The sequence below is a fragment of the Anomaloglossus baeobatrachus genome, chromosome 1, assembly GCF_048569485.1.
Source record: "Anomaloglossus baeobatrachus isolate aAnoBae1 chromosome 1, aAnoBae1.hap1, whole genome shotgun sequence".
In the NCBI taxonomy this organism is placed as follows: Eukaryota; Metazoa; Chordata; class Amphibia; order Anura; family Aromobatidae; genus Anomaloglossus; species Anomaloglossus baeobatrachus.
The window spans coordinates 449523284-449535955 of NC_134353.1; positions in this window are offsets into that span (position 1 = coordinate 449523284).

The window sequence follows — 12672 nt, forward strand, 5'->3', positions numbered from 1 at the left end:
GAGAACTGCTAGTAGGAGTCCGGTAAATGAGTCGTGTTTGGACTCAAAATGCAGAGGGGACCCGGGCGGATCTGATGGCACCAGAACCGTCCCGATCGGACCTCCCAGTCCGGAGTTGCGGGTAATAGCCCCTTCTGGGATATTACTCTGACTCAATGCAGGGGGAGTGGCAGTGCTTCCCTGTGAGGTCACTAAGGTAGGAGGGGACCTGGATTTGCCCAGGTTGATAACCCCAATCCGGCCATTTTCCAGTGTTCTTTCGCCGGGGGTCACGTGTAGGAAACATCTGTGGGAAAGATCCTAGAAACCTGGTCTACAGCGCCCCCCTGTGGCCAGACGCACAAGGTAACTGATTGAATTGTATACCTGTTTGTAATCCATATCTTGCTTGTAACTGTACTCTGACCTATGTATATTCTGTAGAACCCCTATTGTATATATTGTAGTTTCTAGTGTGGCTTAGGCCGATTAAATTATATAATTAATCTTGGGCTGTCCTGTTATCTCGATCTTGAATCCCACGTCCGTGTGTTCGGCTAATAGTTACCGTGAATCGGTTGGTGGCAGCGAGTTGTGCCAAGGATCATTGTGGGGCAGCCAGTGAGATTCGGAGAGGTTTTTATATATTCCGTCCGCGGAGGTCGGGGGAATATATACTCTACTCTCACCGGGAACCCTTCAATCATCTGCATAAGTAGAATAGCAACCTCCTTGCTTATTGTCGGGCAATTCCATAATTGGCCTGACTATAAGAGGGGCGCTAGAGAGCGCGTCACGTGCTCTGTCTGTCGGGAGGTATAAGGGAGGGGTGACTCCCGCTTGTTACCCCCCGATCGTGACATTGGTGGCCAGCACGGGGGATTTCTGAGTGACCCACCCCGGCTGTTCATGCCAGTAAGTATCCTGTTCGTGATGCCAGAAGAGTCGATGTGTACTGCCCCACTCTCGGCTGCAGCCGAGCCGCTCGGATCCGGGCTCGTTAGTGGGTGGCTCGAGCGCCTCCGGACCCGGGGTCACTTCGCTCTGAAAGGGGATGCTGGCGCTTTTGGTGGGGGTTAGGTAGGTGCACGGCCGGAGCCGCGCTTGAGTTCGTGACGCCACCCACGGGATGTGGTGAAGGTAGACACAACTGCCGCAGTTACGGGGCACCCAGGGGAGATGTTATGCAGCAAGTTGTTAACCCCTCCGTGGGCAGGGATGGTGGCCCCGGGGCCCGTTGGGGGTAGCTGGGTGGTGCGCGGCCGGATGGCACTGTTGTACTCACTGTTATTGACACACACAAGTCTCTGGTAAATCAAGTTGATGGTGGTCGGTGCCCGCAGCCGGCTACGTCTGGTCCCCTACCTGGTTCGGTGATCTTGGCCTTTCTCCTGCACCGTGTTGTGTACTTGGGCTGCCTGCGCTTCAGCGATGAGAGTCCGCTTCCCGACTTTGTGGATGCCGGGAGAGCCCTTTTGCCCGCAGACGCTGGCCCGTGGGATCTCTCTGCCTGTGCGTTGGCTTTCTATCCCCCTCGTTGGACTGTTGTCTTCAGTCGGGACTTGAGTGGGAAAGAACCTATAGTCCAGACCACAATCAGTTAATTAACTCAGTCCAGTGGATTCTGGACTTCATTTCAGGGTCTGAGTACCCCCCTGTTTGCTCCGGTTTCCGAGTCAGTTCCCTGTGTCAGTACCGGCGGGCCACTACTCTGTCCCGGTCCACCACCATATAATTATGGGGAGATAAGGTATGCACACCAGTGACTATGTAAGGGGAATACATGTAATAGCAGAAACTGCTGTGTGAATACTGACTTGAAAAATCCAATAGCTATTTGCAATATTGCATATAGCTATTGGATTTTTCAAGTCAGTATTCACACAGCAGTTTCTGCTATTACATGTATTCCCCTTACATAGTCACTGGTGTGCATACCTTATCTCCCCATAGTGATGTTTTTTTAGGTTTTTGCACCCAGTTCGGACTTAGAATGGTGTTCCAAACGTTATTCCTATTTGTCACCACCATATAATAACTAGGTTGTATGACATATAAAATATCAAAAAGAGGGGTAAAGCTAGTGCGAGGTAAATGGCCAGCAACACTCAACACTCATACTGTTGCCTGATGGTGTCATCAATCCTCAGATGGAATTCTATTGTTTAGCTGTGGAACCTGCCATTAGAAACCTGACTGTAACCTGCTCTTCTTCTCTTGTGCTGAGGCTGTGACTAGTGGCCTGAACCATTATTTGTTATTGAGTGTTGCTGGCCATTTACCTCGCACTAGCTTTACCCCTCTTTCTGATATTTTACATGTCATACAAACTGGTTATTATATATCTATAGTAGGTATGTACATAATCTGCTGTGGATAGACCAGGATATTAACTACTGTCTAAATTAGGACCGGCATACATGATACTGCGATTATGTTCTTTTGTTCATATAAGAGGCAATGACTTAAAGCAGGTTTCCCTATATTATGGATCGTCTGATCCTTGTCCAATTCTAATATGTTCGGTTCTGTTCGGCTTCCCTATACTGCCATCACCTCGTCCATTGCTGCACACGCGCGTCTCTCAGCGCAACTTCCGGGTGTGCTCACCCGGCGGCAACACAGGTGGTGCCGCGCATGCGTGGATGACGTCATGGAGAAATTTCCCCGGTGCATGCGCGGCACGTCACCACTCGCCGCCGGTCTGGGTGCACGTCATATCCGGGGTGTGCCTGTGGGTACGTGCGTGAACGCGGCTGGACGCGCTGATGGCTGACTATACACACTACTTAAGGGTGAGTGATGTGGGACTATGATAACGTGCGGTGTCCCTTGAGAAAGGCAATCCGAAACGGCCGTTGGGCGTGGACCTTGGACCTTTTTCCTCCTACCTAAACTGCTGGTATGTATTTTGAGATCAGCTTTACCTTTGCTGACCCAGGACACGGTAGTACCAGGAGATAAAGGGAATCCCTGTATATCCATACCAAGCTTATAATTGTTTAGGAGGGAATATTTACATATTGATGACTGGTATATAATATACCCTTTGTCTTTACTGGATAAGATCGTTTACATCTGCCAGTCATCCATAACTTATGTGGCCCTGGTCCCCACGTTTGCGAGGTTTTCTACTTGTCCTCTTTAATTATATTATGTCATTCAGGAATTGTGTATTTTTAATTCCTTTTTACCGTCTGTGTTTCTAAGACCCAAATTAATAAAGATTTATGGATTGTATCACTCCATTGTCTGGTTTCCACATTTGTTTGAGCATTCATAGGAGTATATCCTGTTACCAGGAATCCAACACTATGGGGATACTATGTGTCTGAATACTGTTATATACATGATTGGATATATGAGTGTATTCCCACCTTCCATGGAAATTGTTTCAATGATTATTTCTGTGTTATTCACAGTTTTGTTTTCTGGACTAATGGATTTCAGGGCACGCGATAATACCTGGCGTTCCCATATCAGTGAGGCATTCAAAGAAGACCTTGCTTGTGGTTTTAATGACAAACATAATGACAATCAGGCGGATATGCAGAGATTAAAACAACTACTACACATGAGAACCAAATTATGGTGGAATAAAGGTTTCCTAGAACAGTATGTGTCCAGGGGTTTGGTACCACGTGGCCTGCGCATCCAGGTATTTCCCTCCTTCCCTATCCAGGAGGAGTGGTTCATTAATGCCTGGGAAGGCTGCGCAGATACGTGTTCCAAACAGTTCATGGAACTACTAATCAAGCTAAATGAATTTCAGGTGGGGGAAATGGAGACAGAAATTGAGTCCATCAAAGAGAAACTTAAAAAGGAATTAACAGAGGACCAATTGACCAAATTCAATATGGAAATAGATGGTGAATTTGCAAAGTGGGAGAATGAAATTAGGACCACTAAGGTGAAAAAACTCCAAAGGGACATGAATGACCGAGCCAACAAACAGGTGTATAGATGGAGAAAGGGCCGTTCTAATCAATACAATTTTGGTAAACCAAGATCGGCTTCCATATCATCCCGTACCTCAGGGGAGAGCACGGAGGGGGAAGAGAAAGATGAGACCCAGACTCCCCTGAATAACCATAATAACAAGAAAACGTATGGTGTTCCCAGACAGACCCGGGGGACTACACAGGGGAAAAGAAAAGGTATCTCATCCACACTGCCCCAGGAACAACAAAGGACTAAAAAGAACCAATTGGAGATAGATTAATTATCTACCCACACTCTGACAGAAGCCCAGGTGCAGGTCCTCCAACTGGGGTTGTCCTTTGTGCCGACTGGCACTTTTGACCTATTTACCACAGTGAAGGACCTCCACCTGTTTGCTCACAAACTGGTACTACACAAACTACACCATAAAACAACTGCTGGTGGGGAAACAATACCCGATAGGGAACAGGCAGCCATTGCCACCCTAGAAGATCTGGAAAGAGAAGGAGATGGCAGTGTTTCTACTGTTTTTCCACATGAAATTCTTCCAAAATCAACGACATTTCCCCCTTTGTCCATCTGTCCGCAGATCGATATCTTTGTCAGGTTGGTCACCAAGGAACTGGAAAAAATTCCGAGATTTAGTTCTGGTGACAACCTGACGAGACAACAACGTAGTGCCATCCGAGAACTTCGGGGCATGACTGATATTGTGATCAAGAATGCGGACAAGGGGGGAAATGTCGTTGTATGGCCTGTCTGCAAATATGAGCGCGAAGCGTTCAGACAGTTGAACAATAAGGAAACATACACTAGACTCACTGCCAATCCCACCGCAGGGTATAGATTGGAGTTAACATCTCTATTGGAGGAAGCCTTGGTGGAGGGGATAATATCTCCCAAAATTAGGGATGGCCTTCTGGTTAAGAGTCCCAAATTGTCCACTTTTTACCTCCTACCCAAGGTCCACAAGGATGCCGCCAATCCCCCAGGACGTCCCATCGTCTCGGGGATTGGTGGCCTTTGTGAACCAATTTGTACCCTTGTGGACTTTTATCTCAAACCATTGGTGCGGAATCTACCCTCCTATTTAAAGGATACCAATGATTTGTTGAAAAAGCTGGATGGAGTCCACATGGAGGCAGACATGTGGCTGGTGACAGCGGACGTAGAGTCCCTGTACACCTGCATCTCACACGAACAGGGCCTGGAAGCGTCCAGATATTTTCTATCCAGTAGCATCTGGGACAGACCACTTTATGGTTTCATCTTGGACCTCCTAGATTTCATCCTCCACCACAATGCATTCACGTTTAAAGACCGCTTTTTCCTGCAGAGACGTGGTACCGCCATGGGGGCGGCATGCGCACCATCTTATGCAGGACTGTTTCTGGGCAGGTGGGAGCAGGACGCTCTGCATGGATCACCCCTTGCTCAGAATATTATCTGCTGGTATAGGTACATAGATGACGTGCTGCTCCTGTGGCAAGGTACACGTTCTCTGCTGGATACTTTTATGGAGGAATTAAATCATAATTAATATAACGTGAAATTGACATACAAGGCGGACCAAAGGAAAATTGATTTCCTGGACGTTGTGGTGGAGGTTGGGGAGGATGGTTCAATTGAAACTGATTTATTCAGAAAAACCACTGCGGTCAACGCACTCCTACATGCGTCATCTGCCCACCAAAGATCGACATTCAGAGCTATTCCTACTGGCCAATTTCTGAGGGCTAAGAGGATTTGTTCTACCCCTCAGAAATTTGAATGCCAGGCTGAAGATCTAAAGGTGAGGTTTAAGGATAGGGGATATGGTAGACGGGGGATCAAATCGGGCTATCAGAGAGCCAAACATGTTTCCTGTGAACAGCTGCTGTATGGTACTAACCCAAGGACCTTGGATGAGGGAGGTAATCAGACAAGATTCATCTCGACTTTTAACGGACAATGGGGACGGATAAGAGGGGCTCTTTCCAAGCATTGGTAAGTTTTACATACGGATCCAGTGTTGGCCAAAGACTTACCTGTTTCCCCTCTCGTGACGTCCAGGAGGGGCAGGAGCCTATGGAACCTCCTGGTGGACAGCCACTATGTGGCAAGGAATCCAGTTGGCCCCTTTGGATCCGGCCCCCCAAGAGTGGGATGCTATACATGTGGGGAATGTATAACCTGCAAGTCTGGTAATATTATGAGGGAAAAGCAAATCTGCCTTGCGGCAACAAGATACAGCCCAATATCCTAAATATAATATTAATATAGCAAGGATTAAAATATAACTTTTAATAAACACAGTGTAAAATCATAATAGATTAAAGTGCAGTGCATAATACAGTGAAAAAAGAGAGAACGATCTCACCCAGTTCTTCTCCTGAGGAGATCAGATACCACTGGAATATCCAAGGCAGAAGAAAGATGAGCCAGACGATATAATGACAGGGGGGACAATACCAAATACACTACCCCTGTCGTGCCCATGTAATAGCTTCCGCCCTTATAAGGGCAGCACCCAAGTCAGGATAAACTACCCTTATAACAATATACCCCTCCCAACGCGTTTCCCTCTCCGTGTAATCAGAGTTCCTCAGGGGAGAACTGAAAAGTATAGCCTGCAATGGCAGGTCAATACAATACACTGCACGCTTCAAGCAAGTGTGTTCACACACAGCTTATTTTCTGTGTGTGTGCTAGTGGCCAGTAGCCACTTTAATCTATTATGATTTTACACTGTGTTTATTAAAAGTTATATTTTAATATTATGAGGGGCAAGGAATTTTCCTCGGCTGATGGAAAACGACATTTCTGCATTAAAAGATATATATCATGCAGCAGTACGTACGTGATCTATCATGCGACATGCCCCTGTAATTTGGTTTATGTAGGTTTGACCACCAGACAACTGCGGGTTCGCATCCGCGAGCATGTTCGTGACATCCTCAAAGCCCCCTCAGTGACAGATCTCACGCTGCTCAGGACTCTCCCCAGGCACTTCAAAGTCCATCATAATTGCGACCCTACTGGACTGAGGGTTTGGGGATTGACCTGGTCAACAGTGGGATCCGGGGTGGTAATTTGAAATTGGCCCTCTAAATTAGAGAGTAGGTGGATCTTCACCCTTGGGACTCTGTCCCCTGAAGGTCTCAATGAGCAGTTGAGTTTCGCACCTTTCCTGAATACATGATTTGAGGTAGCTTGTTGTAGTCATTAGTTCTCCGCTGCCTCTTACCCCCAACAAAAGTGGGAGGGGTTTTATGATTTTATTATTTGTTTGTCATTATGCTGTTTTTTAATTGCATGTTGTCTATATGTTTTTACAATAGAATTCCATCTGAGGATTTGATTGATCCCTTGATTTTCCCTCTACCCTTGAGCTGAGTATCAGCCCCGAATCATGATTGATGACACCATCAGACAACAGTATGAAAAAATCGTGGTGCTGGAACCAAATTGATGATTCTGTTTAAGCTGTGGAACCTGCCATTAGAAACCTGACTGTAACCTGCTCTTCTTCTCTTGTGCTGAGGCTGTGACTAGTGGCCTGAACCATTATTTGTTATTGAGTGTTGCTGGCCATTTACCTCGCACTAGCTTTACCCCTCTTTTTGATATTTTACATGTCATACAACCTGGTTATTATATATCTATAGTAGGTATGTACATAATCTGCTGTGGATAGACCTGGATATTAACTACTGTCTAAATTAGGACAGGCATACATGATACTGCGATTATGTTCTTTTGTTCATATAAGAGGCAATGACTTAAAGCAGGTTTCCCTATATTATGGATCGTCTGATCCTTGTCCAATTCTAATATATTCGGTTCTGTTCGACTTCCCTATACTGCCATCACCTCGTCCATTGCTGCACACGCGCGTCTCTCAGCGCAACTTCCGGGTGTGCTCACCCGGCGGCATCACAGGTGGTGCCGTGCATGCGTGGATGACGTCATGGGGAAATTTCCCCGGCGCATGCGCGGCACGTCACCACTCGCCGCCGGTCTGGGTGCACGTCATATCCGGGGTGTGCCTGTGGGTACGTGCGTGAACGCGCTGATGGCTGACTATACACACTACTTAAGGGTGAGTGATGTGGGACTATGATAACGTGCGGTGTCCCTTGAGAAAGGCAATCCGAAACGGCCGTTGGGCGTGGACCTTGGACCTTTTTCCTCCTACCTAAACTGCTGGTATGTATTTTGAGATCAGCTTTACCTTTGCTGACCCAGGACACGGTAGTACCAGGAGATAAGGGGAATCCCTGTATATCCATACCAAGCTTATAATTGTTTAGGAGGGGATATTTACATATTGATGACTGGTATATAATATACCCTTTGTCTTTACTGGATAAGATCATTTACATCTGCCAGTCATCCATAACTTATGTGGCCCTGGTCCCCACGTTTGCGAGGTTTTCTACTTGTCCTCTTTAATTATATTATGTCATTCAGGAATTGTGTATTTTTAATTCCTTTTTAACCGTCTGTGTTTCTAAGACCCAAATTAATAAAGATTTATGGATTGTATCACTCCATTGTCTGGTTTCCACATTTGTTTGAGCATTCATAGGAGTATATCCTGTTACCAGGAATCCAACACTATGGGGATACTATGTGTCTGAATACTGTTATATACATGATTGGATATATGTGTGTATTCCCACCTTCCATGGAAATTGTTTCAATGACCTACAGAAGTGCGCTTAGAACGCCACAGTACTGGCAGTCAAATCTTTAATGGGTACCACTACCAAGAACCGTGAATAGTGGTCAGCCATCGTGAGCGCATGCGTATATACACTCCTCCTGGGGGTTAACTTGACATGATCCAGGGCCACTATCTCTAGGGGCTGTTTGGTGACAATTGGCTGCAGTGGTGCTCGCTGGCTGGTGCCATCCTGCCTTCTTAAGGCACAAGGGCCGCAATTCCTGCACCAGGCTTCTATGGAGTCTCTCAATCCTATCCAGTAGAAGCGACTTCTCAGCAACATCTCCAGCTTCTTCCATCCGAAGTGCCCAGCTCCATCATGGTACGCTTCCAGCACCACTGGGACATACGCCCGAGGTATCACGATCTGGCAGATCCTCTCGTGGGTCTTGGGGTTGGTTAGGCTTCTGCACAATTTGCCTTGGTGAAGATAAAGCTGGCACGGTGGCTTAGTGGTAAGCACTGCAGTCTTGCAGCGCTGGGGCCCTGGGTTCAAATCCCACCAAGGACAACATCTGCAAGGAGTTTGTATGTTCTCCCTGTGTTTGGGTGGGTTTCCTCTGTGTACTCCGGTTTCCTCCCACACTCCAAAGACATACAGATAGGGAATTTAGATTGATTTCAGACAACAGGAGAAAAGCAGGTTTAAATACTGCACCAAACCACAGGAGTCCAGATGAAGTTAGTGGACTCCTGTGGTTTGGCGCAGTATTTAAACCTGCTTTTCTCCTGTTGTCTGAAATCACTCCGTTTTTGCGGGACTGCTGCCCTCCACGTTACTTTCATGTTGTCAAAGGGGTTGTGACTGGCACAACCGCATCAGGTGAGTGTTCCTGTTATACATTCAACTCCCATTGTTATACCGGGTAAGACCCTATTTGCGCCTTTCTTCCCACAGTTTTTTCGCTTTAGGGAATTTAGATTGTGAGCCCCAATCGGGACAGCGTTCCTGATGTATGTGAAGCCCTGTGGAATATGTTAGTGCTATATAAAAAAAAAAAACAACAAATAAATATAACCAACTCCGATCTTGCCAAAGTTTCTTGGCTTCTTCTGGGGTGCCTGGCTCAAGGCGGGCACCAGGTCTGGCCAGCCATGCCTTAACCAATCTGATCACAGGGTCCTCATCCTGGGCTTCCTGCCAACCGTGATGAGGCAAGGGATCACAGGTAATTTCTTGTTGATGGGCTTATGATCGAGGCCGCTCCATGGGCATGGGCTGATGAACTGCCTGCCTTTCAATCACTTCCAGGTCATCTTCGTCCCTCTCGTCATCAAACAGATGGGGCATCCTGGACAGTGAGTCAGCGTTAGTGTTCTTGCGGCCAGCCCTGTATTTTATGATAAAATCATAATTTGCTAACCTTGCGACACATCGCTGTTCCAAGGCCCCCAGCTTTGCTATATCCAGGTGAGTCAACAGATTATTGTCCGTGTACACAGTAAACTTCACAGCCTCAAAGTAGTGCTTAAATCTTTCTGTTACAGCTCATACAAGTGCCAGGAACTCCAGTTTGAAAGAACTATAATTCTCCGGGTTCCTTACCTCAGCTGGGCCTCAGCTTCTCGCTGGTGTAGGCTATCACCTTCTCCTTGCCCATCTGCACCTGCGACAGGACAGCTCCAAGTCCCACGTTACTAGCATCCGTGTACATTATGAACGGGAGGACAGACTTCATCTGTTCAAAGATTCTTCTTGTTCCTTGCCCCATTGGAACAGAGGGCCGGAGGACTTGCCATGCACAGTTTGTCCCACCAGAAGGTCCTGCAAAGGGGCTGCCATTTGCGTGTACCCCTTGACAAACCTCCGATAGTACCACATCAAAACCAGGAACTGCCGCACCTCTCTGACGGTTTTGGGCCTTGGCCAGTGCTGGATAGCTGTAATTTTCTCGGGATCCGGTGCCACACCTTCAGCACTGACCACATGCCCCAAGTACTGTACCTTCGGCTTCAGCAGGTGGCACTTGGAGGGATTGAGCTTCATCCGATACTTAGACAGTGCCTCAGATACCTCTGACAAGTGTTCCAAGTGCGCCTCATACGACTTTGAGTACACAATTACGTCGTTCAGGTACAGCAAGACAGTCTCGAAATTGCAGTGGCCCAAGCAGCACTCCATGAGCCTCTGGAACGTCCCCGGTGCGTTGCACAGCCTGAATGGCATGATATTAAATTCACACAGTCCCATCGAGGTAGCGAACGTGGACTTCTCCCGGTCTTCCTCGGCAACAGCCACCTGCCAGTATCCGCTAGTGAGATCAAGGGTAGAAAAGTAAGTAGCAGATTTCAGGGAAGCCAACGATTCCTCAATGCTGGGCAAGGGATAAGCATCTTTTGTACGTGTTCTTATTAATTTGTCGGTAGTCTACACACATTCTCATGGTAATGTGGCGCCCCTGACCTGGTCAGGCACCACTGAGTACTGCACCCATGCTGGGTCAGTACAAAACAGGTAATCCCAGAGGCTGACTAGGGTGTGGACAAACAGACACATAGAACCAGGAACACACACAGCTTAGAGGGGACCCCTGGGTGGACCCAGGGAGGGGGCGTGGCCCTCGCATCCCAGCTAGTGGTGGGTGTGGGACTGGAGACAGGGAGTTGTGCAGTGGCAGCCAGAGGAGAAGGAGTGTGGAGCCACATCTGGAGGGTAGAAGATGAGCAGGACCCTGTCAGACCCTGCACCTGTAATGGCTGCTGGCGGGGGACAAAGGCTACCCAGTGGTGCCCCCTGAAAACCACCTAGGGCAGTAGCAAGAGGTGGCTGAGTAAGGGGACCGCCGGTAGTCCAAGCCCGCACGGGGAAACAGGTCCCCAGAGCAGGGGGCCATTCAGTTGGCCTGCCAAACCTGCTGGTGAGGGCACTTTATGCGCCTCACCAACCACACAGAGTCCGCAGCTACAGCAGCAACGAGGGGGCCCATAAGGAGGATTGAGCCAGGGGCCATCTTACCTTGGTCCACGCTGCCCGAAAACGGGCCAGAAAGGTGAGAACGGCAGTTGTGACTTCCCTGGGTGATTCCAGTAATACTACAAGTAGGAGTCACCCCAAACAAGAAGGGCAAGGAAGGCGAGTCAGCAGTCACCCCTACATCAGCCGAAGGGATATCAGGTTCCACCTGGTTCATCATAGCATCGCCCAGGTTAACTCACCCCTGCCATCTGAAAGTGAGTAAAAACCCTGAAAGACATTGCTGCTTGTGTGTGAGTTCTACTGCAACCTGTGGTACTACACACTTACACTGAGCCCTGAGGCCAGCCTCACTCTCGGGAGGCCGCAACAACTGACTGCATCTACCATCAGCCCCAGGCACTCCCTAAACTGCAGTGGCGGTCACCCCCTGACTGCAAATACCGAGAGTGGCGTCACGACCCCCATAGAAGTTAACCTGAACTGCCTGATGTCAGAAGAATCCCAGCACGTGGAGTCCCTGGAGACCCTTAGGCAACCTGAAGGTAATGCGGGGCTCCACATCTGGCATCACGAACAGGATCAGGACTAGACCTGTTAAGACAGGTGATCATGTGCCTTGGCGGTCCATTTGAAAAATTTGAAGCACCGCCATGTTGCCACCGCAGAAAGCACGCCAAGAAACAACAGCAGCCCATGCAGAAAGAAGTAACCGCCCACGAAGAGGTGTGGCTACCCAGAGAACCCCTGCAGCGCTATGACCTCGCAAGCAATGGGGGCAGATCTGTCCCGAAACGGCGGGAAGTGACTAGGCTGCAAGGAGAAACGAAACTCAGCAGATGCAGAGAAGATTCGGTGAGCAGCAACAACACAGAGAGAATGGCGTCCGCACGCAGTGACCCAAAACCAGGCTCCGCTGCCTGGTGGGACTGGGAGCTTGCCCAGCTTTGTGACCGGCTGCAAGCCAGAATTATGCAGCAAGTAATGGAGGGATGCACCGAGCTCCGGGAGATGGGTGCAGCGGTCCGGGCCTACGAGAGGTGGACCGCGCGACAAGTGTCACACCGGGTGGTGATCACCCAGACCCCGATGCTGATGCCTTTGGGTGAGTCCCTTGTTGCCCCTGCCC